This window comes from Carettochelys insculpta, chromosome 2 (assembly GCF_033958435.1).
Source record: "Carettochelys insculpta isolate YL-2023 chromosome 2, ASM3395843v1, whole genome shotgun sequence".
Classification (NCBI taxonomy): domain Eukaryota; kingdom Metazoa; phylum Chordata; order Testudines; family Carettochelyidae; genus Carettochelys; species Carettochelys insculpta.
This window is the reverse complement of record NC_134138.1, coordinates 3,968,883-3,993,954: the sequence shown is the minus strand read 5'-3', so window position 1 is coordinate 3,993,954 and position 25,072 is coordinate 3,968,883. Positions and strand designations below refer to the sequence as shown.

General features: G+C 59.0%; 1 protein-coding gene across 1 annotated transcript in view; it reads right to left on the bottom strand.

Moving 5' to 3' along the window:
* LOC142009046 (uncharacterized) overlaps nt 1-25,072 on the bottom strand; it is a 165,030-nt gene that overhangs the window by 69,081 nt on the left and 70,877 nt on the right. The gene's annotated exons all lie outside the window — the stretch shown is intronic.

Sequence of the window (25,072 nt, the reverse complement as noted above, 5' to 3'; positions counted from 1 at the left end):
ACCTCCTCATCCAGCAGCTGCTGCATCCTCCCCCCCCAGGAAAGGTAAGGGGCTTCCGAAAGCGGCGGTTGGGCCCCCTCCACAGGCCTCCTCCTGTGGAGTGGCCTGGGAGGGGTGAGTTTGGGCAGAGCCCTTCTTTTCCACCGGGGCTCCAGAGGGGTGGCTGCATAGCCAGGGGTGGGGTGTTAGGGTGTGCCCCTGCCCCACCCCTGCAGCCACCCCCCCTTACTGCCGCCCCTCCTCCACCTGGGCCCCCTTCTAACCAGCTGCCCCTTCCTTCTCCCCCTGGTTTGTTAAAGGCTCTGCAGCAGCTGCTGTGGGCCCCCCCCCACCCTCAGGCGCACGTGGGCACCCCCACCCCCCCATTTCCACCAGGTTGGCTGTGCCCACGCCCCCTCCCACCCCCCTTTATTTTTCACTTCACCCAAGCGCCTGAGCCCCCCCCCCACACGCACAAACTTCAATTCCTCACATCCCAGTGCAGAAAAGGAGCCATTTTACCATCTTGTGCTGGGAGCAGCGGCCATCTTAGGTTTCACCTTCCCCTGACCTCACTGCCCTCGCTCTGCCCTTCCCCCATCTGACTGGGTCCTCAGCCTGGCCGGTGGGGGAGGGGCAGCCACGCCTCCACCCTTCCTTCCCCTCCACTCTCCTCCCCTCCCCCGCTCTCTCTTAAAGGCCCCACGCCCAACAAACTTCCCCCATCTTATAAACCCACCACCATGACCCCCACACCCGACGTAGGGTCATCCGGTGACCCCCTCCTCCCCTTGTCTTCCACTGTCACCCCACCCACCCCCGAAATGGCGGCCCACTCATCCGGGGCTGCCCAAGACTCTGCCGCCATGTCGGCTGAGGGCGCGGGCGCGGGCGCAGGCTCCGGGGCTCCCACCACCTCCACCGCGGCGTCCTCCAGCAACCTGGCCCCGAACCCACCCCCCCACAAGGGCAGGAAGGGCCAGGGGAAAGGAAAGGGCAAGAGCCCCGCCCGGAAGGCTAAACCCCCCGTGGCGGGGACTCTCCCCCCCGCTGCCCAAGCACTCGCCGCAGCCTCCCCTTCTCCCCTTCCCCCTGCTCCCTCCACCACCCCTGGGGGCCCCGACATCTCGGCCCCCAGGTTGTATGCCCAGGCGGCGGCCGCCGCCCCGCACCCTGCTCCTTCCGCCTCCGCCAGGACTACCATCCCCGACGGTCGCGGCCCCTTCCCCGCACTCACCAGGAGGTACGGGGTCCGCTGCCTCCTGGTGGCTGCCTCGCCCCACGTGGAGACCTACGTGCGGGCGTTGGCACGGGGGGTGGGGTCCGCGGCCGTGGTGGCGGCCTCCCGGATGTTCGGGAAGATCATCTTCTTCCTGGCTTCGGAGGCCGCCGCCCAGGAGGCAGTGGAGAGGGGCCTGGCGGTTGGGGGCGTGCACGTGCCCCTGGAGCCGCTGGAAGACCTGGGCGTGCGGGTGGTGTTCTCGTCCGTCCCGCCCTTCCTTCCCAACACCGCCCTTCTGCCTTTCCTCACCGCCCTGGGCCGGCCTTTGACGGTCCTGAGTCCCCTCCCCCTAGGCTGCAAAGACCCCGCCCTCCGGCACGTGCTCTCATTCCACCGGCAGGCCCGAGTCCAACTGCCGCCGGCGGCAGCACAGGGCGGGGTGGCCCAGGAGGGGACTATACTGGTGCCCTATCAAGGGGCCCAGTACCGGGTCTTCTACACCCTGGGGGAGGCCCGGTGCTTCGGGTGCCGGGCGGCGGGGCATGTCCGGAGGGATTGCCCCCTGGCCCGGCACGAAGGAGAGGAGCCCGGGACCTCCTCCGACCCGGGGGGCATCAGCCACGAGACCGGCGGCGCCCCGACCGCGACAGGCCCTGGGACCGCCCCTCCTCTTTTAGGCCCGGACGGATCCATCGCCGCTCGGGCGTCGGAGGGCGCCCGGCAGCATGGTGCCGGGAGAGAAGAAGCGGGCGCCGGCGCCCGAGCGGGCACAAAAGCCAGGCCCGTGGAGGAGAGGGAGGCAGGGCCGGCGGCAGGACCACAAGAGGGCCCACCCCAGGGCGGGCCGCCCCTCTCCCTCGCCGCCCCACCCCCCTCCTCCCTCCCTCCCTCCTTGTCGGCCCTATCCCCTGGCCCCTCCTCCTCTACTGCCCAGCCCGCCTCCTCGGAGGACTGGGTATTGGTGGGGGGGAAAAGGAAAAAAGGGGGTGCGCGCATCCGGCACCCCACCCCGCCGGAGGACGGGGTGGAGGTGACACGCAAGGCACCCAAGAGATCCGCCAGCCCCGCTCCACCCGCCGAACCCCCGGCTGCCAACCATCTGCCGGGGGCGACGGAGGTTGCCGCCGCCGCGGCCGAGGAAATTGGCACCCCCCCGGCCCTCAAGCCAGAGCCAAAGGAGGCCGAGACGGCCCTCCCTGTGCCCGCGCCCTCCTCCGACACCCCTCCGGCCGCTACCCAGGTGGCTGTAATGGAGCGCCTGGAGGAGGTGGCTCCCGGCCTCGCCCTCCTCTCACAGGAGGTCGAGGCCCTGGGCCTCACCCCGGTGGCCCTGGACATGGAAGGCCTGCTATTAGAGGCTTGTGGGCCGCCTTTGGACTCTCCCTCACCCCTCCCACTTTCCCTCACCCCTCCCACCAGCGATCCCTCACTTACCACCTCCTTCTGCCCTGAGTTGTCCCAAGGGGCAACCCCTCCCCCAACTAGGGACAACCCCCCGGCGGAGGTCGGCCAGCCCCCAGACGCCCTAGGGGAATTAGGGCTCCCCTTGCACCCCCCCTTCGTCCCTGCAAATGAAAACCCCAATACCCTCTCCCCCGACCTGCCGGCGCCTCCCGCTGAGAGTGCCGGCACCTCAACCTCTACCCTGCCATTGCCTCAGGAAGCCCCCCTCCTGGAGACCTCCTTGGCCCATATTTCCGCCCTTGCTCCCACCTTGGCCTCACTGCTTGCCACCCCCGCCATACCCCTTCCCAGCCAATGCCCCGCTCCAGAACCCGCAATCCCCCCCACTCTTAACCCTACCCTTCCTCCTCCCCCCCATGACCCCCCTCTTCCCCCACTGATCTCTACCTCCCCTGCCCCCATACCTCCACCTCCCTTTTCCCCTGCCCACTCGTACCTGCCCCCGAGGACGTAACCCCTCAGGAGGCCCCTCTTGCACTGCCCTCTCCCAGCACCTCTGGGGCTGCTCTCCCTCCGCCGCCCTCATCCCTCCCAAACTCAGGCCCCAGTCCCTCCCCCAACCTCTTCTCTGGCTGGGGGGCACAAAAGAACGCGAGGCCGACGGGTTCTCAAGACCCCGAGACCTCGGCACCCCACGTGCTGGCGGGCGAGATGCGCCAGTTCTTGGAGGATGTTCGCGGCTCCAAGAACAAGGTTACTCTCGCCCTCCAGCGCTGGGGAGATTTTCATTCTGCCCTGGAGTCCGCGAGGGCCCTTCTGAGGGAGGGTAAGGGGACCGGGAAGAGGGACGCCGCGGTCTACCAACGGGCCCGTGGCTTCCGTGACGCCCTCGTCACTTTTGGCGTGGCTCACGGCTTGCTGCGTGGCCCCACGGGAACCGCCGGCGCTCCCTCTGGCGAGGATCCTCCCCAGCCCTCCAAATGGCGCCGTTCGTCTTTGCCACACTAAACGTCAGGGGCTGCGGGTCGGGTCTCCGCAGGTGCCGAGTGCTCTCCTTCCTCCGAGAGGGCGGGTACTCGGTCACCTTTCTACAGGAGACCCACACTACTCCGGCCGCCGAAGCCGAGTGGTGGCTGGAGTGGGGAGACGGGGTCCACTTTAGTCATCTCTCGGCCCGGCGGGCCGGGGTAGCGACCCTGTTCTCCCCAGACCTGCAGCCCGAGGTGCTGGGGAGCGTCGAGGTCGTGCCGGGCCGCCTGCTGTATCTCCGGGTGCGGGTGGAGGGGCTGCCTCTTCACCTTGTCAACATCTATGCCCCGACACTCGGCCCGGAGAGAACCCCTTTCTTCCGGCAGGCGGCGGCCTTCCTCGACACCATTGATCCTCGCGAGTGCCTGGTCCTCGGCGGGGATTTCAACTGCACCCTCGAGGAGCGGGACCGCACGGGGACCGAGAAGTGCCAGGCCGCTGCGGACGTCCTCAGGGAGCTCATTAACCGTCGCTCCCTGGTGGACGTCTGGCGCAGCCACCACCCGGACGAGGACGCCGGCTTCACCTACGTCCGGGTGGTGGGCCATAAATCTGTACACTCCCGGTTGGACCGCATTTACATCTCGCGGCACCATCTCTTCCAGGCCCACGCCTCCAGCGTACGGCCGGCCCCCTTCTCGGACCACCATCTGGTGGCCGTGAAGGCTTCCCTCTCGCTGGGGAAGCGGGGGTTGGCCTACTGGCATTTTAACAACAGCCTGCTGGAGGACGTGGGCTTCGTGGCATCCTTCCAGGAGTTCTGGCTGGCCTGGCGCGAGCAGCGGCACGCCTTTCCCTCGGCACGGCGGTGGTGGGACCTGGGAAAGGTGCGCGCGCGGCTCTTCTGCCGCGACTATACTCGGGGGGCCAGCCGGCGGCGGGATGCGTTGATAGGGCAGCTGGAACGGGAGGTCCTTGAGCTGGAGAGGCATCTAGCCGCCAGCCCCGGAGATCCATCCCTCTGCGGCACGTACCAGGAGAAGCGGGACGAGCTCAGGACCCTCGACGCCCACCGGGCACAGGGGGCCTTGGTGAGGTCGCGGATCCAACTCCTGCGGGAGATGGACCGCGGCTCCCGCTTCTTCTACGCCCTGGAGAAAAAGAGGGGCGCCCAAAAACATATCCCCTGCCTCCTGGCGGAGGATGGCACCCCTCTTACGGATCTGGTGGAGATGCGCGAGAGGGCTCGCGCCTTCTACGCCGCCCTTTTCTCCCCGGATCCGACCGACGCCGACGCCTGCAGGGTGCTCTGGGACCAACTCCCGTCGGTCAGCACGGGTGACCGGGACCGGCTGGAGCTTCCTCTCACTCTGGCCGAGCTCTCGGAAGCCCTCCGTCTCATGCCCACCAATAAATCCCCGGGCATGGACAGGCTGACCGTGCAGTTTTACCGCGTGTTTTGGGACGTCCTCGGCCCAGACCTGCTCGGCGTCTGGGCCGAGGCCCTGCAAAGCGGGGTGCTCCCCCTCTCGTGCAGGCGGGCAGTCCTCAGCCTGCTACCGAAGAAGGGGGACCCCCGCGACCTCAAGAACTGGCGTCCCATCTCGCTCCTCAGCACGGACTACAAGATCATTGCCAAAGCCATCTCCCGTCGCTTGGGGTCCGTGCTGCAGGACGTGGTCCACCCCGACCAGACCTACACCGTCCCGGGCCGCACCATCTTGCAGAATTTGTCCCTGGTCCGGGATCTCTTAGAGCTTGGGTGTAGGGACGGCCTGTCGTTCGCCCTCCTGTCCCTGGACCAGGAGAAGGCGTTCAACAGGGTGGACCACGGGTATCTCCTAGGCACCCTGCAGGCCTTCGGCTTCGGACCCCGCTTCGTCGGGTTTCTCGGGGTGCTGTACGCTGCCTCGGAGTACATGGTCAAGCTCAACTGGACCCTGACCGCTCCGGTCAGCTTCGGACGGGGAGTACGACAAGGCTGCCCGCTCTCAGGACAGCTGTACGCTCTGGCCATCGAGCCCTTCCTCTGCCTCCTTCGGCAAAGGTTGACGGGATTGGCGCTTCCAGAGGCAGGGCTGCGGCTAGTCCTGTCGGCGTACGCCGACGACGTGCTCCTCGTGGTCCACGACCCAGGAGACCTGGCGCGTCTGGAGGCCTGCCAAGCTATCTACTCGGCAGCCTCCTCCGCCCGGGTCAACTGGGTCAAGAGCTCTGGCCTGGTGGTCGGGACCGGCTGGCAGATGAGCCGCCTCCCACCCGCGCTTCAGGCCATCCGGTGGAGCGCGGGTCCGCTGCTCTATCTAGGCGTCTTTCTCTCCGCCACGCATCCCTCTCCACCGGAAAACTGGCAAGGCCTAGAGAGCAGGGTCGCTGAGCGGTTGCGGAGGTGGACAGGGCTACTCCAGTGTCTCTCCCTCCGAGGGAGAGCGCTGGTGCTGAACCAACTCGTCCTGTCCATGCTCTGGCACCGCCTCAGCACCCTGGTCCCACCCCCCGGGTTCCTGGACCAGCTCCAGAGGTTAATCCTGGAGTTCTTCTGGCCAGGACTGCACTGGGTCCCTGCAGGGGTACTCCATCTTCCCCCGGAGGAGGGGGGACAGGGCCTGACCTGCACGCGCACTCAGGTCCATGTCTTCCGCCTCCGGGCCCTGCAGAGGCTTCTCAACACCAACAGTGCAGATAGTCCGGCATGGAGCACGCTGGCACACGCTTTCCTCCGCCGTTACCGAGGGCTCCGATACGACCGGCAGCTCCTCTATTTATCCTGCAGAGACCGTCCGCGAGGCCTCTCGGAGCTGCCGGCCTTCTACCAGGACCTCCTCCGCACTTGGCGGCTGCTCGCAGCCTCCAGGTCCTTAGGGGCCACCGTGGGAGAAGACCTCCTCGCGGAGCCCCTGCTACACAACCCCCACCTTCGTGTGCAGGCGGCGGAGTCTCGCATGGTGCGCTGGAGGCTGGTCCTAGGTGGAATCACCAGGGTCGGAGACCTCCTGGACTACGAGCGGGGGGACTGGATGGAGGCCCCGGCGCTCGCCCGGCGCGTGGGGCTCTCCGACCTACGCTCCTCCCGTCTCGTACTCCAGGAGGTGAAGGCTGCCCTGCCCTCCACCGCTCACAGTTACCTCGGCCGGGTCCTGCGAGAGGGTGCACCCCGCCCCCCTCCCACTCCTAGCCCTCCGGACCTCTTCGTGGGCCCCCGGCTTCGCGATCCTGCCCGCCCCCCTTCCCCCCATCACCTCAGCCGGCTGCACACTTTCCAGCCGGTCCCCTTCCGAACCGCGCCTCAACACCTTCTGTACGCGCTCGTGCTTCACACGCTCCACTTCCCCACCCTCGTGTCCCGCCCCGATCACAAATGGCGGGACCTCTTGCCGTCATCGGAGGGTGGGGAGCCCCGGTGGGCCGGCCTCTACTCCACCTTGGTCCCGCGGCCCGCCGGGGACATCAGCTGGAGAATCCTCCACGGAGCGGTGAGCACGGGCGTGTACCTGGCGCGGTTCACCCCCATCCCGGGCACCTGTACCTTTTGCGGCATGAGGGAGAACCTGGCGCACATCTACATCGAGTGTGCCAGGCTGCAGCCCCTCTTCCGGCTCCTCCAGAACCTCCTCTTGAGGTTGCACTTCTCCCCACACCTTCTCATCCTCTCACACCCTATCCGTGGCCCCACAAAGTCGCGGGACCTCCTCGTCAGCCTCCTCCTGGCCACGGCCAAAATGGCCATTTACAAAACCAGGGAGAGGAGGCTGGCAGGGGGGGTGACCTGCGACTGTGGGGCCTACTTCCGTTCCTCCCTCCACTCACGAATCCGAGCAGAGTTCCTCTGGGCGGCGTCCACCAACTCCCTGGACGCCTTTGAGGAACGGTGGGCGCTGTCTGGGGTCCTCTGCTCGGTGTCCCCCTCTGGCTCCCTCATTTTAAACCTTTGACCCTCACTCCCGCTCCTGGTTTTTCTTTCGTTGTCCCCCGTATTTACTTGGAACCGGGCTGTTTTTAATAGGTCCCCTCTCATCGTGAGAGGGGCCTTGTAGCCGTGGGCAGGCTATGCCTGCCCACTCCCCCGGCATCCAATAGGTACACACACATATCAACAAGTCAACCCCCAAATTCTGTCCCAGGCTGAGGAAGACGCCTATATGCTAAAACATCGGTTGGCCAAGCCATGTACGGTAGATTCCTGATACACACACCCTCAATTTGAGTGAATCTTTGGTTGCCATGAGCTGGAGTGTTGAGGAATTGAGAGCTGTTTCCAGGCTGCCAAACTACTGATGGAGTCTGGATACTCAGTAATGCAATTGAAGCATCCCTGTTATCTAGACTTCAATTAACGAAACGAGGCTACGTCTGTAGGTGCCCCATTCTTTAAAATGGCCACGCAAAGGGTTGTTGTGAGGTTTATTAATGAAGTCTTGAAATGCATCTGCAGTGCTTTGTTAATATGCAGGCAGCAGCGGCGTTTCGAAATTGATGTGATTTGTAGCTCAGCGGCGTGTTCTGGCGCGGCTCGTTTTTAAAAACGTCCTGCCTGCTTCAAAGTCTTCTTGTTCCTAGGAGATGAGGGAAAAAGAAAGGAGTCCCGACGGGACGAGACGCATGGCTGGGAGACGCGTCCATTTCGAAGCGCTGCTGCTGCCCTCGTGCTAACGAAGCGCTGCATATGCATTTCAATGCCTCATTAGTAAACTTCGAAATAGCCATTTGCGTGGCCATTTCGAAGTTTGGGGCACGTGTAGACACGGCCGAAGTGTGGGTGAGTCTGGTTGTGTACGAGAACCTGTTTTACTTTTCAGAAGCAGTTGTAATGGAGGTTTGTTTATTAGCTCTAAGTTCTGTGAGTATCAGACTCCACTGAGCATTTTACAGGTATTGCTGTTTTCTGTGTTTTGAAATGGCTCAAGAGGAGGGCTGGGTGATTTGTACATGTGAGTTTTGCCTTTTCTGTAAAGTATTGGAGCTGGCTCATGGTGCTCTCTTGGGGGGGACAAGGTCCCATAAATGTTGTTCTCGGTCTTGTGGCCACTCTCTGTGTTTCCTGGCATGGGTGCCAGGGTGTTGGAGAGGTGGGACCTGCTTTCTCTGATACGCAGCCTTCTCAAGGCCAAGCTGGCTGGCTGCTTTGAAAACAGTTGTGAAAATCCAGCGGCCCTTTGTGCTCTAGAGAACAGACTGGCCCTGTTGGTTGGCCTGGTGGGGAGAGAGCTACGCACGACAGATGCGTCCCTCCCTGCCAGGACTCCCAGCAGAGCCCCTTGTGGTACACAGCCCCCAACAGAGCCCCCTGGGGCCTACGCCTTCCCCCTTACAGCCAACAGCTTTGTTCGGGGACGGTGACACAAGCCCTGAGGTAAGTGGGGAAGGAAGGAGGAATAACAAAGGACGACCACTCGTTCGAAAGGAGAAAGTCGGCCAATCAGCAAATTGTCTCAGGTGTTTGTACAGGAATGCGAGAAGCCTGGGAAACAAACAGGAGAAATTAGAGACCCTGGCAGAGTCAAAGGAGTATGAGGTGACTGGAAGAACGGAGACATGGTGGGATGACTCACATAACTGGAGCACGGTCATGGAAAGGTATAAACTGCTCAGGAAGGACAGGCTGGGGGGAAAAGGAGGAGGCGTTGAGCTCCATGTGTGGGAGCAGCATGATGGCTCAGAGCTCCAGTATATGGAGGGATAAAAGCCAGTTGAGAATCTTTGGGTTGAGCTTAGACGCGGAAGCAACAGAGGTGATGTTGTGGTTGGTGTCTGCTAAAGGCCACCAGATCAGAGGCTGAGACGAAGGAGGATTTTTTCAGACAGCTAAGAGAAGCTTCCAAATTCCAGGCCCTGGTTCTCAAGGGAGACTTTAATCATCCGGACATTTGTTGGGAGACCAGTACAGCAGCACACAGAGAATCCAGGAAGTTTTTGGAGAACGTTGGGGTTAACTTCTTGGTACAAGTGCTGAAGGAACCAACCAGGGGCCGTGCACAGCTTGAGCTGCTGCTCACAAACAGGGAGGAACTAGCAGGAGAAGTAGAAGTGGGTGGCAACCTGGACTACAGAGACCATGAGATGGTGGATTTCAGGATCCTGACAAAAGGAAGAAAGGAGAGCAGTAAAATAGAGACCCTTGATTTCAGGAGAGCAGACTTCGACTCCCTGAGAGAACTGATAGGCAGGATCTCCTGGGAAATGAAGACGAAAGGGAAAGGGGCACAGGAGAACTGGAAGTATTTTAAAGAAGTCTTACTGAAGGCACAGGAACAAACAACCCCGACGTGCAGGAAGGAAAGCAAATCTGGTAGGCAACCAGGTTGGCTTACCATGGAAATCCTTGGTCAGCTTATACTGAAAAAGGATGGGTATGAGAAGTGGAAACTTGGACAGATGACTAAGGAGGTGTAGAAATAAAGGGCTGGAAGATGCCGGGCAGTAATCAAGACAGCAAAGGCACAATTGGAACTGCAGCTGGCAAGGGATGTGAAGGGTAACAAGAAGAGTTCTACAGGCCTGTTAATAATAAGAGGGTTATCAGGGAAGGTGTGGGGTCATTACTGGAGGAGAGAGGTAACCTAGTAGCAGATGATGTAAGAAAAGCTGAAGTACTCAATGGTTTTTCCTGCCTCTGTCTTCACAGGCAAGGACAGCTCCCACACTACAGCACTAGGCAATGCAGTATGGGAAGAAGGTGGACAGCCGTCGGTGGGGGAAGAGTGGGTTAAGAGCTATTTAGAAAAGCTAGATGCACACAAATCCGTGGGTCCAGGTTTAATGCATCCAAGGGTACTTAGGGAATTGGCAGATGTCATTGTGGAGCCTTTGGCCATTAGCTCTGAAAACTTGTGGAGATGGGGAGAGGTCCTGGATGACTGGAAAAAGGCAAACGTAGCGCCCATCTTTAAAAAAGGAAAGAAGGACAATCCAGGGAACTCTAGACTGGTCAGCCTTACCTCAGTCCCCGGAAGAGGGGAAAGTGATCAAGAGCAGTCAGCATGGATTCACCAAGGGCAGGTCGTGTCTGATCAATCTGATTAGCTTCTATGATGAGGTAACTGGCTTTGTGGACGTGGAGAAGTCAATGGATGTTTGAAGTGGAGTGCCTGTTCTAGGGCTGGTGTTGTTCAACATCTTTATTAATGACTTGGCTGAGGGGAGGGATTGCCCTCTCAGCAAATTTGCAGACTACACTAAGCTAGGGAGAGAGGTAGATACACTAGAGGGCAGGGACAGGGTCCAGAGTGACCTAGATAAATTGCAGGACTGGGCCAAAAGAAATCAGGTGAGGTTCAACAGGGAGAAGTGCAGAGTCCAGCACTTAGGACGGAAGAATGCCAGCCACTGTTACAGGCTGGGGGCCGACTGGCTAAGTAGCAGCACAGCAGAAAAAGACCTGGGGATTACAGTGGATGAGAGGCTGGGTAGGAGCTAACAGTGGCCCTTGTAGCCAAGAAGGCTAACGGCATAGTGGGGTGCATTAGGAGGAGCATTTCCAGCAGGTCTAGAGAAGTTATCATTCCCCTCTACTCGGCACTGCTGAGGCCACATCTGGAGTATTGCGTCCAGTTCTGGGCTGCCAGTATAGAAAGGATGTGAATGCATTGGAGTAGGTCCAGTGGAGGGCAACAAAAATGATTAGGGGGTTGGTGCACGTGACGTATGAGGAGAGGGTGAGGGATTTGGGCTTGTCTGGTTTGCAGAAGAGAAGACTGACGGGCAGTTTGATAGCAGCCTTCAACTTCCTGAAGGGGAGCTCTCAAGAGGAGGGTGAGAAACTGTTCTCAGTGGTGTCAGACGGCAGAACAAGGAGCGATGGTCTGAAGTTACAGAGGGGGAGGTGTAGGTTGAATATTAGAAAAAAACTACATCCCCAGGAGGGTGGTGAAGCACTGGAATGTGTTGCCTAGAGAGGTGGTGGAATCGCCAGCCCTGGAGGTTTTTAAGTCCTGGCTGGACAAGGTCCTGGCTGGGATGATTTAGTTGGGATTGATCCTGCTTTGGGCAGGGGGCTGGACTCAATGACCTCCTGAGGTCCCTGCCAGCGCTGGGACTCTCTGAGTCTATGAACTGCCCCCCAGCAGAACTCCCCTGTGGCACGAGGCCCCGACAGAGCCCCGTACAGCTCAGCTGAGCCCCACTTGGCTCGCAGCCTCCTGCTCCCCCGGGCAGAGCCCTCTGCAGCCCACAGAACCCTTGTCTGGCTGCGGGTGGCTTCGATGGGCTCTCCTTTCCCCAGATGGATCCCCTTCTGGCGCTCGGGAGCCGGCCCTGCCCCAGTTCACTGCCAGCGCCAGGCCCGAGCGTGGCCTCCACACTGCAGGGGCTAGTGGGCCTTTGCTTCCCTCTGCTGGGACCTGCCTCAAGGTCTGAGGCTGGACCTGACCTGGCCCCAAACTCAGGCCTTGTGATCGCCCGACCCTGCCTGCAGGCTGCTGCCAGGCAGCGCCAGCTGCCAGGGGAAGGGCAGTTCTCAGCCCTGGGAGGGAGCGTGGCTGGGGCGGGGGGAGCTGGGGTCAGGACTCCTGGGTCCGACTGCAGGACAGCTCCCCTCTGATTGTGGGGAGAAGACTGACCAGGGCTGGGGCCGATGGGGGGCTGGGGATGGGGGGGGGCAGGGCTAAGCAGCCCAGGGCTGGGGCTGACACCCAGCAGGACACAACGGGGGGCCCTGCCCTGGATGCAGGGTGCCTGGGCCAGGCCTGCTGCCTACCGTGTCCCAGACGAGCCCAGGACTGCCCGACTCCCCCTGAGCAGGGAGGCTCCGTGGCAGCCGCCTGCGCGTGGCACCGTGGCGGGGGCCCAAGCGATCCACAGGGCCGGTGTGGTTGCCGTGGCGTCGGCAGTCACGGGGACCTGGTGTCGTCGGGTCCTCCAGCGCGGCGTTGTCATGGTGATGGTCTGCGTGCTCGTCCTTGGGTCCCAGGGCCAGCTGGCCCATCAGCGTGGTCAGGCCTGTCACACGCCAAGCCCGTCAGGCAGGCTCCCCTGCCCCCCACCCCTGCAGGATCAGACCCCCAACCACAGCCCACCCCCGCGCAGCCCCTCGCCCGGCTCCTGCCCCATCCCAGCCTGACTCCCCATAACCCTCATCCTGGCACTGGGCTCTCCCCCCTCACAGCCCCTTGCCCGGCTCCTGCCCCATCCCAGCCCGACTCCCCATAGCCCTCATCCCCCCACTGGGCTCTCCCCCCTCACAGCCCCTCGCCCGGCTCCTGCCCCATCCCAGCCCGACTCCCCATAGCCCTCATCCCCCCACTGGGCTCTCCCCCCTCACAGCCCCTCGCCCGGCTCCTGCCCCATCCCAGCCCGACTCCCCATAGCCATCCTCTTATTGGTCCAGTGTGCTGCTTGCCCCCCCACTGGCCGTTTGTCCCCTGTATTATGGCTGGAGGCAACACCAGCTCTCCATGGCTTGAGCCACCAGTTCTTCTGCTCAGCTCGTAGCAGTTTCAGCTTTGGGCCTAACTACAGCACCTACCAAGAAGGAGTCTCACAAAGGCTACGTCTACGCTAGCCCCTTCTTTCCAAAAGGGGCATGGTAATAAGCAAGGTCAGAACATGCTCATGAGGCACTACCATGAATATGAGGCACCTAATTAGCATAATGACAGCCACAGCAGGCTGCCCATGCAGTGCAGATGGGGGCCTTTGCAAAGCCCCTTATTCCTATTTGGTTTTAGGGGCTTTCGAAGACTAGGGGGCTGTGGCCGCACTTGGCCAAAATTTCGAAATGGCCGTGCTAATGGCCAAATGGAAGAATACTAATGAGGTGCACCTCATTAGCACACTGCCGGCCGCGGCACTTCAAAAGTGCCCCATTTTGCTTGTGTGTGGGTTGGCTACCATTCTCTTTTCTTTTTTGTAGAAAGAGGAAGTGTGTTTTATATTTTGCTAGTCTTTAAAGTGCTACTTGACTGCTTTTCGTTTTGATGGTTTCTAAAAGTTCTTTTGTGAGTCCCAGACGCAGAATGCACATGAAGGAATCCCTGTTTATCCCTCACTGGCCCACCACGCCCACAGCTCCTTTGTCCTTCCACCTCCAACTTCTGGCTCCCCCATGGAATCAGAAGTGGAGTCCAGTATGAGAATATAAGTGTTTCCACCATCTGGAGATGGGGAATTGCTGGCCCTCTCCTGCATCCTACATAGATTGACTGTGCATCTGTTTCACTTGGTCCTCACAGGGCTGCTCACATTCCCTGATAGTTTTCACTTTACTTGAACCAACTTCCAATTCCTCAGAAACTTTTACACTGCCTGCTTTGGACCCTTGCAGAGCACAGCCCGTGGTTTCACACTCAGGCAGTGTGTTCTGGCCATGAGGAGCTGAAACAAACTTCTCCCCAGGCAAAGGGCTGCTCTGGCTCTTACAGACAAACGCCTTTCCTGTTCACTCTCCTTCACCTCACTCCCATTTTCTCCAGTCCCTACAGACAGTTTGGAACTCTTTTCAAAGCAGACGCCCCCAGTTGCGCTACAAAGATGTCTGCAAGAAAGACCTCAGAGAGGTAGACATCGAGGTGGACAACTGGGAAGAACTAACAGACAACTGCAGCAGATGGAGGCAGGGGTTACACAAGGGCCTTACAGAAGGGCGAGATGAGGATCAGACAGCTAGCAGAGGAGAAGCGAAAGCACAATGACAACTTGCCAGACACCCACCACATCTGTGAGAGATGCAGCAAGGACTGTCACTCTCGTGTGGGTCTTCATAGTCACAGTAGATGCTCTAAATGAAGTCCCCAGTTGAAACTTTAAAGGGCGCCATCCATAGTCTATGTAGACTGAAGGATGCCTACCCGAAAATATCTGGCTTGGCCTTGGGAAGACTGTGTTTCAGAGACAGCAGGTCCCACCCTTCCTGCACCCTGGCAACCCTCCTCTCAATCAAAAGTGGTGACTACAGGACCTAGACCAAGATTTGTGGGACATTGTCCGCAGTGAGCAGAGCATCCTGGGCCATTTCTACCACCTGACAGAAAACACAAGGCTCAGGAATGGAAGTCAACCAACCACCCCTCTGAAAAACAAAAACATTTCTAGAAAAAACAATACACTTACTGCCCAGAGCAAGTAAATAAACCCATGCAGTTCACCTGCTACTAACAAAGGCCGTGTCTACACGTGCCCCAAACTTCGAAATGGCCACACAAATGGCCATTTCGAAGTTTACTAATGAAGAGCTGAAATGCATATTCACCACTTCATTAGCATGCAGGCAGCAGCTTCACTTTGCAATTGACACAGTTTGCAGCTGTACTGCTGGTCTAGACAGGGCTCCATTTCAAAAGGACCCTGCCTACTTTGAAGTCCTCTTATTCCTGTGAGCTCATGGAAATAAGGGGACGCTGAAATGGACAGGGTTCTTTCGAAAAGGAGCCCCATCTTGAGACACCACGTAGCAGTAAGGCACATCCATTTTGAAGCACAGCAGCAGCCTGCATGTTAACCAAGCACTAAAAATGCATTTCAGTCCTTGATTAGTAAACTTTGAGATCATCATTTGCATGGTCATTTTGAAGTTTGGAGAATGTGTAGAAATACCCATAAAACAACAGGCTTGCTATACCTGCTAAAGATCATATACTTTTATCTCAAACAGAGAAAACAAACCATTGATTGTACTTAAACTGCTCCAATCAATTTCTTAGCCTGAGCTGCAACAGGACAGCCTGGAGGCAGCTCTCAATTCCTCAACTCTCGTGGTCATGTCAACGAAAGATTCATGCAAGTTGAGGGTGTGTATCTCGGGGTCTACCGTATGTAGCTTGGCCAACAGAGGTTTTAGCATATAGGCGTCTTCCTCAGCCTGGGACAGAATTTGGGGGTTGCCTTGTTGATACGTGTGTGTAAGGAGTGTGCCAGCAGGAGCTCAGGACTGGGAAACGCTTTAGGGCCTGTGTCCTTCAGAGGTTATTTGCATGTAAATCTCAATAGATGCATATGTAATACCCTCTCAACAAAGTCTGATGGGAGCAGGTGAAGCTGTGAGGTTTCATCTCTTGTCATGAGCATGTTCTTGTAAAGTCACAATTTATGCTGTCAGCCAGTGTAAGAAATGTGGGTTCTCACCCATGCTTCAAGTTGTTGTGCAATACAGGATAGTCACCATTACATATGTAGATATGGGTTGCGCAGGGATCCTTTCATCGGGGGTGGAGGATATAAACCTTTTTTTTTTTTTTGGAAGTGAAAGTGTTTGGTCAATGTGGGTTGTGGTTTTCTTTTTTTCTTTTTGAGGAAACCTTTGGAAATGTGGTTGCAGGTGTTTTTGAGCTGGGATTGCAGAAGGAGTGGGGGTTTGTTGTAATCAGCTTTCAGTAACTTTTCTTTATGGAAAAAGATAGAAGAAGTTCTTGGATTTTTGTAGTAAGCATGGGGTGGATGGTTGTTCTGGGGGTAATATAAGCTGTTGCAAAGAGGTGCTGTAGAAAGCATGGAATTTGTAGACAGGATTTTCATCTCCTGGACTGAAGCTGTATTTTGGAATGGCTATGCTAATAACTGAATGGAAAAACACCAATGAGGTGCTGAAATGTATATTCTGTGCCTCAGTAGCATGCTGCTGGACAGGGCACTTTGTGGCTTGGTTCCATGGGGATCCTTTTTGAAAGGCCCTTGCAGACTTGGAAATCTCCTTATCAGTGGATAGGAACAAGGGGATTTTGAAGTGTGCAGGATCCTTTGGGAAAGGACCCCCATGTAGCCAACCCACACGCAAGCAAAATGGGGCACTTTTGAAGTGCCGTGGGCGGCAGTATGCTAATGAGGTGCTGAATATTCATTTCAGCACCTCATTGGTATTCTTCGATTTGGCCATTAGCACGGCCATTTCAAAATTTTGGCCAAGTGTGGCCACAGCCCCCTAGTCTTCAAAAGCCCCTGAAACCAAATAGGAATAAGGGGCTTTGCGAAGGCCCCCATCTGCACTGCATAGGCGGCCTGCTGTGGCTGCCGTTATGCTAATTAGGTGCCTCATATTCATGGTAGTGCCTCATTAGCATGTTCTGACCTTGCTTATTACCATGCCCCTTTTGGAAAGAAGGGGCTAGCGTAGACGTAGCCTTTGTGAGACTTCTTCTTGGTAGGTGCTGTAGTTAGGCCCCAAGGTGAAACTGCTATGAGCTGAGCAGAAGAACTGGCATCAACAGTACTTACCAAAAGAGGGCAAAACAAGTTAGACTCTGACAAAGGTTCACATCCCCCATCTGATCTGACTTGGATTTTCCTCTTTTGACAACTGCTTTTGGGACTGGGCCATTTCCGGCTGGCTGAATAGACCTCGTCAGCTCCGGCCCTCCCTCTTACTGGGACTCCGCTCTCTAAATACCCCTCTGAAACCACCCCCCACAACTCATGCACCTGACAAAGCGGGTCTTTGCCCACAAAAGCTTATGCTCCAAAATCTCTGTTAGTCTATAAGGTGCCACAGGACTTCTTGTTGTTCTCGAAGCTACAGACTAACATGGCTCCTCTCTGATATATGCCAAGAACCAATCATGCCAAACCAACCAAATTTCATTCTTTGAGCGAGTGGCTGGGGAGAAGCTGGGGAGCAGCGCTATATCTAAAGAACACTTTTTACATTGTGATGCCAAAAAAGGCTATTCCTCCAAATCAGCTGCTGGTATGGCATTCTGACACACCAGAGCCGTGTCTACACGTGCACGCTACTTCGAAGTAGCGGCACTAACTTCGAAATAGTGCCTGTCACGGCTATACGCGCCGGGCGCTATTTCGAAGTTAACTTCGACGTTAGGCGGCGAGACGTCGAAGTCGCTAACCCCATGAGGGGATAGGAATAGCGCCCTACTTTGACGTTCAACGTCGAAGTAGGGACCGTGTAGTCGTTGCGCGTCCCGCAACTTCGAAATAGCGGGGTCCGCCATGGCGGCCATCAGCTGAGGGGTTGAGAGATGCTCTCTCTCCAGCCCCTGCGGGGCTCTATGGTCACCGTGGGCAGCAGCCCTTAGCCCAGGGCTTCTGGCTGCTGCTGCGGCAGCTGGGGATCCATGCTGCAGGCACAGGGTCTGCAACCAGTTGTCGGCTCTGTGGATCTTGTGTTGTTTAGTGCAACTGTGTCTGGGAGGGGCCCTTTAAGGGAGCGGCTTGCTGTTGAGTCCGCCCTGTGACCCTGTCTGCAGCTGTGCCTGGCACCCTTATTTCGATGTGTGCTACTTTGGCGTGTAGACGTTCCCTCGCAGCGCCTATTTCGATGTGGTGCCGCGCAACGTCGAAGTTGAACATCGACGTTGCCAGCCCTGGAGGACGTGTAGACGTTACTCATCGAAATAGCCTATTTCGATGTTGGCTTCACGTGTAGACGTAGCCCAGCATGCCCCACATTGCTGCCTTTCAGAATTAGCTACCAGTGTTCCTGGAGCTCATCCACGGAGGTGGGGATTCACTTGGTCCTAGGGGGAGCTAGTTCTGAGTCTGGGGCTTCACCTGTCAGATTTGACTCCCTGACAACCTCTCCTTGGTCCTGGAGACAATCCCTGGTCCCTGTGCAGTGCCCCACCTTCACACAGCCTCTACGCACACATAAGGGGCAACCAGCTCTGACAAACACCTGCTTCTTGGTACAGCACCACCACCGTCCACACCCTCTCCCGACACTCAATATCACGAGCATCTACATGTACATTTGCACGCTGCCCAGAGGCACAGCAGCAACATACACACCCCACCTTTACACACACACACACACATCCTTTCATACAGCACCTCCACACACACACACCCCCTTGGCCCTACGCACCACACTGGCTCCAATGTTGCTATCTTGGCTCTGCACCCAGTGCTGTCAGCACACCCACCTGCCCCCTGCCCTTCCCCGTTTCTTTTGTGGCCCCACGACCACCCGCTGCAGGCATCTGCTAGCGGCACAGTCCCACTTGAGGCAGGAGAGACAAGGTATGGTGGGTACACCCCACACAGCCCCCTCCCCCTGCCAGCATAAGCAGTGTGTTGTTACTGTTGCTGTTACTGTGATTATTTATGTACTTTCCATTGTTCTACAAACTAACTACCATGAATACATGAGGGGTGCAATTTTATATTCTTGCCTCAGGTGCAGAATTAGCTAGTTAGGGTACTGAGATTGTCACAGAACCTACTACTGGAGAGAGCAAGAAGGATTTTTATTCTGGAGTAAAAATGAGTTTGTTCTGCTCTGAATACATCAGCACAGAGATCTCTCCTGAAATAGAGGTGCTGGTCAATTTCACAGCTGAATCAGTTGCTCATAACCTTCACAATTACTGACATTTACTATGCTTATGGTTATACTAGAGAGGTTTGTGACATAGTAGGGCATGCAACAAACTAAACATGGATCAAATGCATCAACGTTTCAAATCCATCACAGAATACACCACCTTGAAGAGCGAGTACAGACACATGTTCAAAATATTCTTTAACTCAACTATTTCTAACTATTCATAGCCCGAAATCAGCCACACATGCAACATTTGGTTCAGGTCTCCGAATGTTGCTTGTCATGTTATGAATTTCACATCTGTAACAATATTTTACAAGTATGATTTTATTAAATAATTGAACCAATAAATAATTGAAATTCAATGGATCGATTGCAAAATGCAAAGGAGAATAAATAGCACCTTACAGGATTAGAAGGAAACATGGGCCTGCAGTTGTACAAAAAGATGGGCAAGTTGAGGGAGGCAGCTCCAGAAAACAGACTCCTCTCCTTGCCAACCCCTTGGGGCAGAGATGCTGCATTTAAACCATGTTCCAGCTGGCTCCATCCTTCTGTCCCTGACCTTGCACAGCAGGGGATGGGGGGCTACCTGCCAGCCCAGGCAGGCCAGGAAGCAGCACTGTAGCTGTTTCTCAGCATGAAGACTCCTGTGGGGTCAGCATTTCCCCTCACAGCCGCTCTGCAGAGCAACCATGGGAGCAGGAGGAACTGACCAAGCCTGTGCCAGGCTGGGACTCAGGCAGCTTTGACCAAGGAGGCTCGGCACCCTATTGCAAAAGGGTTACTAGGTAAAGGACTGACAAAGGGCCTTACTGCCGGGCCACCTCTGGGGAACTTTACTGGGAACATTCAGACAGAGTTACCCTACAGAAAAGAGAACATCCCTGAGGCGCAGCGTGTCTGTAACAGTACCCACTCGTTCCCACCGCAGTACCACCGGGCTCAGCAACCTTGGAGGCAGTGTTGAAAACTGACCTTCCATCCTCTCCAGCCTGAGTGCCGGTGATACTTTTAAAAGCCACTAGGGGTCCTTCTGACAACAGCTCCGTGAATAAACACGCGAGGAGGCAGGGCTCTCCCGCTCGGGGAGGGGGTTGGCCGTGTTAGACGGGCTTTTCCTACTCCCCAGGCGGCCTGGCTCTGTGCCAGCACCCGGCTGCCTGGGGGGAGGAAGGGCGGGGCTGAGCTCCCGCCTCACCTGCTGTTCTTGGCACGCGTGCCGGCTCCGCGAAGCCCTAGCACGTCACACACGCTCCCGTTCGGGCTGCTGGCGCCTGGCCCTTGTACCAGGGCTGTGGCGCACTCCGGCATCCACCCACCAGCCAGAGGCGCAGGGCGCCGGCTCCCCCCCACGGGATTGCACACCGCCGGGCCGGGCGGGAAAGCCCCGTCTCTGGCGGGACCGGGGAGGGGCGGGGGGGGTCACTTGTTCATCCCTCAGCACAGCAGCGCGCGCCCTTCCCGCCCAAATAACGGCCGCGCCCCTCCCAGGCAGGCGGGCGAGCGGAGCGCCGAGCGCTCGATGTGCTCCGGCGCCATTTTCCAGGAGGCGGGTGAGAGGCCGGAGGGCGGCGGCACGGCAGGGCCGGGGGCGCGGTGCGCTCAGCTCGGGGGTGTGTGTGTGTGTGTGTGTGTGTGTGTGTGTGTGTGTGTTTGGCTGGGGGGCAGTTGGAAGCGCAGGGCCCGGGGGGGTGTTTGTGGCTGGGGGGCGGTGAGGAGCGCAGGGCCGGGTGGTGGTGTTTGCGGCTGGGGGGCGGTGGGGAGCGCGGGGCCGGGGGGGGGCGTTTGCGGCTGGGGGGCGGTGGGGAGCGCGGGGCCGGGGGTGGGGCGTTTGCGGCTGGGGGGCGGTGGGGAGCGCAGGGCCGGGGGGTGTTTGCGGCTGGGGGCGGTGGGGAGCGCGGGGCTGGGGGGTGTTTGTCACTAGGGGCGGTGGGGAGCGCAGGGCCGGGGGGGTTGTGTGTGTGTGTGTGTTTGGCTGGGGGGCGGTGGGGAGTGCGGGGCCGGGGGGGGGGGCGTTTGCGGCTGGGGGGCGGTGGGGAGCGCGGGGCCGGGGGTGGGGCGTTTGCGGCTGGGGGGCGGTGGGGAGCGCAGGGCCGGGGGGTGTTTGCGGCTGGGGGCGGTGGGGAGCGCGGGGCTGGGGGGTGTTTGTCACTAGGGGGCGGTGGGGAGCGCAGGGCCGGGGGGGTTGTGTGTGTGTGTGTGTGTGTTTGGCTGGGGGGCGGTGGGGAGCGCAGGGCGGGGGGGGTGTTTGTGGCTGGGGGGCGGTGAGGAGCGCAGGGCCGGGGGGGGTGTTTGCGACTGGGGGGCGGTGGGGAGCGCAGGGCGGGGGGGTGTTTGTGACTGGGGGGCGGTGGCAAGCGCGGGGCCGGGGGGGGGCGTTTGTGGCTGGGGGGCGGTGGGGAGCGCAGGGTGGGGGGGTGTTTGTGACTGGGGGGGCGGGTGGCGAGCGCGGGGCCGGGGGGGGGCGTTTGCGGCTGGGGGACGGTGGGGAGTGCAGGGCAGGGGGGTGTTTGTGACTGGGGGGCGGTGGTGAGCGCGGGGCCGGGTGGGGGTGTTTGTGGCTGGGGGGCGGTGGGGAGCGCGGGGCCGGGGGGGGGGGTTTGTGGCTGGGGGGCGGTGAGGAACGCCGGGCCGGGGGGGGGCGTTTCCGGCTGGGGGGCGGTGGGGAGCGCAGGGCCGGGGGGTGTTTGTCACTAGGGGGCGGTGGGGAGCGCAGGGCCGGGGGGGTTTGTGTGTGTGTGTGTGTTTGGCTGGGGGGCGGTGGGGAGCTCAGGGCCGGGGGGCGTTTGTGACTAGGGGGCGGTGGGGAGCTCAGGGCCGGGGGGTGTTTGTGACTAGGGGGCGGTGGGGAGCGCAGGGCCGGGGGGCGTTTGTCACTAGGGGGCGGTGGGGAGCGCAGGGCCGGGGGGGGTTGTGTGTGTGTGTGTGTTTGGCTAGGGGGCGGTGGGGAGCGCAGGGCCGGGGGGTGTTTGTGTCTAGGGGGCGGTGGGGAGCGCAGGGCTGGGGGGTGTTTGTCACTAGGGGGCGGTGGGGAGTGTGGGGCCCCGGGCTGTTTGGGTCCGGGGATCGCGTCGGGTGCAGGGGCCGGGCCACCAGGCCACACTAACGCCTCTCTCCCTCCCTCGCAGAGGTCCCCCAGGCAGCAGTGCCCCAGCCCACCACAATGTTCCACGGGATCCCTGCTGCGCCTGGCCCAGGAGGTGAGTCCTGCTGGCCCTGCCGCCGTGGGGAGCAAGGGGCCCCACAGCACCACCCCATGGCCTGGGCTGAGACACAGACTGGCCCGGTCGACACCTGACAGAGCCCTGCTTGCTGGCCATGAGCAGGGCTGTGACCCAGGCCCACCCCGCCCCTGGCCAGAGACCCAGTGACACCGCGGGCTCCAGCTCCCCTCAGGGGACTGCCCGCCCTCAAAGTCCCCAGGGGTCAGGCTAGCGGGGCTAGGGGCAGCAGAGTGGTGGGACACTGGGCTCATGGGAGGGTGGGTATCACGGCCACAGAGGCAGGTTACGAAGCAATGGCTCAGTCTGCATCAACAGGGGTTAGGATAGCACAGCAGTTCCCAAATTGGGTTGGGACCTCATTTTAATGAGTTCCCCTGGGTTGGCTTAGACTTGCTGAGATCGAGGCCAGACAAAGGGCTTCAGCCCTGTGCAGTGGGGCTCAGGTTCCAGGCCCCTCCTGGGGCTGCAGCCTGGGTCCTCAGCCTCTCCTTTCTTCGGGCAATGGGGCTGGTCTTTTGTTTCCCTTACTCGCACCCCTGGTGGCAGGGCCTGGGTTTTGGCTGAGGCATGTGTCTGTGCATTACTTTTTCTTGGCAGAAGTGGATAGTACAGCAATGAAGTTTGAGACCCCCTGAGATAAAGAACAGCTTTCCCACACTGAGGGCAGTTAAGCTGTGGAGCAGGTGCCCCAGGGAGGTTGTGGATCCCCATCAGTGGAAGTTGTTAAGAACAGGCTGGACAGATGCCTGGAAGGGATGGGCTCTGTTTACTTGGCCCTGCTCCAGTGCAGGGGCTGGACTCAACTTCTCAAGGACCCTTCCAGCTCAGAATCTGATTCTCCCTTGTGAACTGTGCTGGGTTCTCTGGCCTGGAGCAAGGGGCGGTGATCAGCAGGAGGGGCGGGATGGAAGAGCGGAGCAGGCTGTAGAGGTCCTGGGTGCTAGCAGTATCCCTGTAGCTAGTAGGCTAAGGAGCTGTGGACGTGGTCCTTCCTAACACCGGGTTACCAGGAAGGTTTTGCATTGTGGGCGTCACTGGTAGGCCCCTAGCTATAAGTGCTAGGTCTGTTCATGGATTTCCTCTTTTTCAGCCCCAGGGAATAAGCCAGAACTGTACGAGGTGAGTAACGCTGGTCACGTTCCCCTCCTCGTCCTGTCTCTGGCACAGGAGGCAGAATGACCTTCCAGCGTACGTCGGGTTTGGCTCTGCAAACGGTTTCACAGCCCTCAGTGCCGGAGCATTCAGGGGACCCCAGCTCTTGAGGTGATTCCCAGCTCCTTACCTCCATCTCAGTGTGGGTTTCTCTGGTCCCTGTCTCCTCTACCCTGTGGTGAGGATGCAGGAGGTCCGTATCTGTCAGCTCCGTCCCCACCTGCTTCCAGCCTGTCCATTTGTGCAGCTGACCACACACTGTGTGGGTACCTGACAGGCTGTGTATCTGCTCTCCTTGCAGGAGGTGAAGCTGTATAAAAATGCACGGGAGCGAGAAAAGTGAGTCCATCCCCAGCCGAATGGGTTCCCATGTGGTACACAGTTCTGTGGGGCTTGGGAGTGCTGGGACTTCAAGCTGTTGTCTGCAGTGAGGTCCTTGCTCGGGAGATGCTGGGGCTGATGGTGCAGGGAGCTCTGCGTTCTGATGCTCTGTCCCCGTGCCAAGCTAGGAAGGACCCAAGAGCCCTTCTGCTCCGCCTCTGCCATTGGCCAGGGCAGCCTGCGGCTGAGAAAGATGCAATAGACGGAAGGGTCTTCTCCACAAAAAGGGAGTGCTCCTGCTGGGCTGTGGAGCATGAGAGCCCCTGTGCTGTTCCCAGGGACGCGGGCGCGTGTATAGCGGTGGGGGTCACAGGCTATGCGCCTTCACGGGCTTCTGCGCTTGGGTTTCAGGTACGATAACATGGCTGAGCTGTTTGCGGTGGTGAAGACGATGCAGGCTCTGGAGAAAGCCTATATCAAGGACTGTGTCTCTCCCAACGAGTGAGTCCCCAGCTGGGTTTTTTTTCCAGCCTGGTCTCTCCCAGGGGAGCCAAGCGGATGCAGCAGCAGGAGCATCTCCTGCAGGATGCGTCGTTACCGAGTGGAGCAGAGTGACCTCCCCTCCCCAGGGCATTGCGGACACACTGGGGAGGGGGCTCAGAGAAGCATCAAAACAGCCCCTTAGTCCCCCCTCAGGCCCTGCCCACTTCCCCTGGGGGCCAGGCAACATTGCTCCATGCAGAGGGTCTCCAGTCAGAGACCCTGGGGAGCCTCCCCTGCCGTGGGGGCTGTTACAGTGTTCTCCTTTCCCCTGGGGACCTGCTTGTACATCCTCGACCTCCGTGTTCCCCTCCTGCTTGGCATGAGCCACTCCAGCTGTTCTTACTCCATGCACTGCCCCAGGTACACCGCAGCCTGCTCCCGGCTCCTGGTCCAGTACAAAGCTGCCTTCAAACAGGTACAGGGATCCGAAATTGGCTCCATCGATGAATTTTGCCGCAAGTTCCGGATGAGTTCAGCCTCCAGCAGTACAGCTTTTGGGGACTCTGGGACAGGAATCTCGGGGGGCTCCTAGAACAGTGGGGGCGGGGGGGGGCTGTGTTGCTGCTGAGTTCTACATGCAGGCCGCATCGACACTAGTCCCCTCCTTTTGGGGCGAGTTGGGAATATGCTAATGAGGCACCACTGTGAATATGCAGTGCCTCATTAGCATAATAGTGGCCCCACACAATTGGAAAGCACAGCTTTTGAATTGTGCACTGCCTCTTTAGACGGGGGCTTTTTGAAAGGACACTCCTCCGCCCCCAGACTTTGAAAAACCCTTCTTCCTAAAACCAAATGGGAAGAAGGGGCTTTCGAAGTCCGGGGGGTCCTTTCGAAAGCCCCTGTCTACATGGGCGGTGCGCGATTTGAAAGCAACACTTTCAAATCACATGCAGCCACCATTATGCTAATGAGGCTGTGAGGGGGTTCGGGGTCTCCATCCTCTGCACCCCATCCGCAGGCAGGAGAACAGCAGGTTTATTAGGCAACAGGGCACAGCGTCGTACAGAGGAGTCAGTGCAGCCGGCAGAGACAGCCAGCCCAAGCCATGCT